The sequence below is a fragment of the Drosophila serrata genome, unplaced genomic scaffold (genome assembly GCF_035046125.1).
Source record: "Drosophila serrata isolate PLE 108 unplaced genomic scaffold, ASM3504612v1 contig_362, whole genome shotgun sequence".
NCBI lineage: Eukaryota > Metazoa > Arthropoda > Insecta > Diptera > Drosophilidae > Drosophila > Drosophila serrata.
In genome coordinates, this window is record NW_028257260.1 from 433,965 (window position 1) to 439,964 (window position 6,000).

Here is a 6,000-nt window from a genome sequence, read left to right on the forward strand (position 1 = left end):
CGACCTTGATCTTGGGAAAATACAAATTGAAGGTATCTCCAGGACCTCAACATTAAATAAATTTATAGTTTTATCATAGCAAATTATATATTAAATATAAGCCACGTTTAAGTTCTTAAATTACATGTGATTCTCAAGAAGAAAGAGTGAGAAAAATCTTGCAATAGTATAATATATATACCATCCAGAACTTAATTAATATTATAAATATCTAGAGACCATCTTTTATATAATATATAACCACAACAAAATCATTAAAATCCATTAGGCCATATTTTTCTTAAAGCTGACATCTTAAGTTCAACTCTTTTGCTTTTTTCTTTGATTTTTGGTGGGATTATCTCGTCTTAATCTTTTGTGAAGCTTTAATATTCCAATTATTTCTTTATTGGCTTGTCAAACATATTCACATCGCTCTCCAATCATAAATTTCCCATCGGCTCATCTTCTTCATCATCTCCCCTTGAGCCTCCCCTCATTTCTCCAAGTGCAGGGCAGCATCCGAAATGCTAACTAATTGCAGACCTTGCTCCAAGCGGGGACATGGCCGTAGGGCCCAAAAAGGGGGATATTCTGTCTGCTGAAGAGGACGGAAGAGGGGTGGGTGGAGAGGGGGACGATCGAAAATCTTTTGACCCAAACAAAAAATAAAAAAAAGCAACATGAATGCCGGGCCGCCGAGCCTCTGGCCATCATCAGTGGGGCTCGTTAAAAAGCGAGTCTCCACACCGATTCAGCTTCACAAAACTTGTCTTTGAATGTCTTGACTTTGCTTATGCACAGAAAGAAATTGTAATACAATTGTTTTCGGATTTATATAGGCTGAATAATGGTTCTAAGATAGGTGGTTTCCTAGGAATGTAGAAGAAAGTCAAGGTCAGGTGTCTAGAGAAACCTATTTTGGAGCTGTAAAACGAGAGAAATATTGAGGAGAAAGATGCTGCTATATCTATAACTTAATGAAATGGTTATAGATCAGATCTAGATCTATCTAAAATTTATATCTATATAAAATGTTTCTAGTTTAGAAGAATTGCTAAAATTCCCTGCCTAGCCTGCCTACACAAGAAAAGTAAGAAAAACCCATTGCAATCTTCTCTCTATATCTAAAATACTTTTTGAGTTATAAATATAATGCAAAAAATATAATAATGTATATAATATACAACATTAAACTCTTTCACCTTAAAAACCACAATTGAAACCTCATAAACGAATTTCTTCCAGTGGAATCAAGCTTCTTTCAGTTGGCTTTCCTTTCCACTACCTTTTGCCCTTGCTCCTCCATGGAAACTGTTTGGCATGCGTGATAATTTGAATATAAAAGCATATTAAAAACGCAGTGCATTGCCCAGAGATGACGACTACATCAGCGGCGCGCTCTCCACAAGTCCAAATAGTAATTTCTCAAGCCTTAAATGCATAATTAATTTCCATTTCCATTTCTATGCCCGCGGGAGCAAGAGGCATTTTCCCAGAGAATTGTCAACCGGAATGGGATTGCACATGGATGGGAGCGAGGTACAATGATTTTTCTTTTGAGAGCAATTAAACGCCAAGCAACGACGGGGTTTACGATGTGAAAAGAAGCCATTAGGGTCGCGCATGTCACAAATTAGCCAAAATTAAAAACATTTAATCTTTCGTGCCCAGGCCAAGTGAAGACGACAGCAGAGATAGAGCTGCCGCCGCCGCCACAGCCGCAGTCGAGAAAAACCCACAAAATATATATACATACGTATATATACACAAAAAGCACAACAAACAACTGAGCCAGAATAGAGACAAAGCAGCAGCCAGTCAGCCAGTAGACAAAACAAAGGCATACCAACGGTCACGTGAATAGTTCTGGCATTAATTCTGCAGTTAATTGTAGCAGAATCGAATCAGAATTCATTTAAACACTTTAGATACTTCATTTAGATACTCTGCTTATGAGAAAAGATACTTTACTTTTGAGAGAAGATACTATGCTTTTGGAATAATATACTAAAGAAGGGATATATAGAAGAGATCTTTTCTAAGATACTAAAGATGAGATATTGAACAAAAATACTTTACTTTTGGGAAAAGATACTTTGCTTTTGACAGAACATACTAAAGAAAAGGTACTAAAAGAAGATACATTGCCTTGGAGTAAAGATACTTTTATTATGGGAGAAGATACTTTTCTTTTCAGAAAAGATTCTTTGCTATTTGGGAAAAGATACTTTGCTTTTGAGTAAAAACCTTTTTCTGGACCTAAAAAATGCTTAAATTCTTTTTTAAATAATTCCTAAACCTTTTCAAATGATATGAATTACCTATGGGTATTAATACACAATTATAGAACCTATTTAGTTTCCCTGTTCTGTACAATTTGGCCACTCACGCCACTCAATTGCTACAAATAGAAAGTTGACTTTTACGAGAGGCAACCGAGAGAGAGGAGGAAGAGTTAAGTTTGAGGCCAAGCGTATGGATTCCAAAGTATTTTGTTGGATCACTGTTTCAGATGGCGATATGTATTAGTACCTGGCAGACACAACAAGACTATGTGCCAAGACAAGAGATGCTATCGATCTTAATCCGTGAAAAGCGAAGCTATGATTCGTATGTCAGTTCCCTGTCTGAAAAACAAATCACAGTTCGCACTTCCTATATCAGAGCAAGGGGTATATATATAGCAGCAGAAAAATAATAAAAATATCACGTATACTCATACGTAGACATAATTTTTAATTCGTTATATATTTTAGACAATTATTTATCAACGAAATTTTACAGTCTCTGTGACTAGAAGCTAGGGGAATATAAAATATAGAAAATAACTAAAGACCATACAAAATATTACGTATACGCATACGTATACGTAATTTTTCACTTGTAATATATTTTATACAATTATTTATCAGAGATATTTTACAATCTCTCTAAATAGAGGCTAGAGGAACACAAAAAATATCTTTTCTTGATCGAAAGGAATACAAAATATAGAAAATAACTTAAAACCATACAAAATATCACGCATACGCATACGTATACGTAATTTTTCACTTGTAATATATTTTATACAATTATTTATCATAGATATTTTACAATCTCTCTAGATAGAAGCTCGGGGAATATACAAAAAAATATCTTTCCTTGATCACAAGGCACGCACATCTTCTTCGCATCTTTGAAATTTTTCATTTCGAAACCCTCGACGGGCGGTGCTGACTCATTTGGCGTCAAGCAGATACCATCGCTTGGCAATCTCCGCTCTTTGATTTAGCCATTGTATCGCTTGATGTTTATTAATAATTGAGGCATTGGTAATTATTTTAGTTTCCATCGAACCGACCTTGTCAGAGACGGACTTCTGTCAAAGGCCGTTCAACGATCGATCGAACCGTCGATCGTTGCCAATCTCTCACGGCCTCGTGACGTGAATTGATTTCTGTGTGAGTTATTTTATAAATAAAAAAATATCTCTCTGTGTGTGTACATTGAGTTCGTGTCAAAGAAGTGCGAGTTCCACGCACTTTTCCCCCATCTGCTCCATCTGCCATGGGCAATCATCAAATCCAATCCAATCGTACATCGTAGATCGCAGATCGGAGTCCCCCCTTTTTTTTTAGCCGGCACAGACAATGGAAGAATTGTATTTCTCTTCAGACTCACTCTGCCGGGTGAATAATAATAGAGAATCGAGTGGACTACTATGGGTGTGCACTACAGCGGTCAGAATAATAGTAACAAGGGAGATTTTAATTAAAATATAGGATAATCAGACCATTAGTTAATTGAGTTCCTGTTTCCCCTGGTTTGAGTTTAGTGATTTTTGGGGTTATATGATTTTGTTTGTTTGGTTTTCTTTGGTATAATTTTTTTAAATTATAAAGAACTAAAAAAAGTATTCATATATGGAATAACTTATCATATATACTAAGTAAATTTTATTTTAATTTTAAATCCCAGATAATTATGAATACATTTTATATTTAAACTTCTTTTGTGAAATAAAGAGGTGATGTTTTTGGGTATTTAAAGCGTGACCGTTGTTGTATCTATTACTGCAGCTTCCACCTTGAACCGCGACCCCCCGCTGGATGGTGGAGATTGAGATTGAGATGGAGATGGAGACAGAGACTGAGATAGAGATAGTGATGGGGAGAGAGATGGGGATAGAGATGGTGATGCCAAGGGGAATCACTGAAATGGGCGGGAAAACGATTACGATTGCGATTGCCCGACGCGTTGACTGACGATGTCAGAAAGACTGTCCAGGAATATAAATATATATACATATATATACTAGGCTTATAGAGTCAACGATTTCACTGCCTTTTTTAACAATTAGTTGTCAATTAAAGTTTAATATATACGACTATAAACTAAGAGGAAGTTCGAATTATAAGTCATATACGTGTAACGTAAGAAACCACTTTATAAATAAATACAAAAATAGGTACATGCTTTATATTCCATTTCTTTAATTATTAAAGCCTCAAGTTTAATTTAATAACGATTAACTCAGTCGACGTTTTTATAATTTCCTAAGAGTTCCTTTCAATTATTGCCTGATTTGGTATCTGATGTCTAATAATTAGGCCTATATTTTGTCACTTATTTGCTTCAATGTTTTTTGCTTTTGTTGTTCGCTAAGCCGGCGCTCAGCCATGCAATTAAGCGATTCTGTTCCTGTTTTCGGGCCATTTGCCGCATTCGTTATGGTTATGGCAGTTGGACAATAAGTGGTTGGTCGGTTGGTTGGATGGTTGGTTGGTTGGTGGTGCCAAAGCCAAGTCAAGTTGCAAAACAAAGCGGCAAACAAAGACCCAGCTAACCGACTCGGACACTGGAAAATTCAATTTAATGCAAGGAGCAGCAGCAAAACACGGCCAGAAAACAGAAAATACAAAAAATACAAAAAACGAACAACTAAAAAACACCGCAAAAGCGAGTGAGTGGCGAGTGCAATAAATTGTTTCATTCGCGGCACGACGCGCACCTGACACATAAGCTCCGAATTGTCGTCTTCATCTGGGCCCCAAAGAGTAGAGGGACCGGGATCGCAGGTCCCAGGAGATCCCGATCCCAATCCCGATCCCGATCCCGATCTGGCCAAAAAAACCGATCGGATGGGGGCCAATTCGCGCGGCAGATTGAACATCTGGTGGCTTGCTGTGAGCCAACGAATGGCGGCGGCCTTTTGTATCACAGTGGTTACAGAAAGGTATAAATACTGGATTAGGGATTAAAAATATTATCTATTTGAATTCAGCTAACTATTATAGAGGATGCAGGGATTTACAGGATTTAAGGTCTTGCGGAAATTTTCTTGTTTAATAGTTTATATTTTATTATAATAAAACATTTTACGTAAACTTTAATGATTTAAATCTGAAAACCCACTTTAATGCTCAGCTGCTCAGCTCAGGTATATAACTTCTGGTAATAGATTATATTCTATTATATTAAATTATATTCTATTAGAATTATCAATAAGAGGTGCTGTTAATGCAATGAAGGTTTTTCGAACATTTTCCCTATTAAAATGAATACCCAAAGAATAAGAAATATAATAACAATTTATAGAAACTAAATAGATTCCCCATTCGATCCCTTGATACAATTATAAACTCTAAGGAAATACAATCTTCGGCTTTCCAATGTTTACTTTCTATCTTGTATTAATGTATCTTTAAGATGACCTGTTATTAGCATGATTATGGCACAATACATGTCATTATAAAACAATATAAACAATAGCCAGGATATTTTCTTTTAAGTCTAACAAATACACACATCTCCTCAATATTTTAATCATGTGGCAATATCCATTGTCCTTTAACCACTGTGTGCAATTATATGCCTTGGTCAGCGGGGGCGATGGTGGAGTTACCAGAAGATACAGCGGCGGATTGAGCGGATTATACAAGTCGGCGCTGGGCAGCAACAATTACAATGACGAGGTCGGACGTGGATATGGGATGTGGATGTGGATAAGGTATTGGAATGAGGGTATATAGGGAT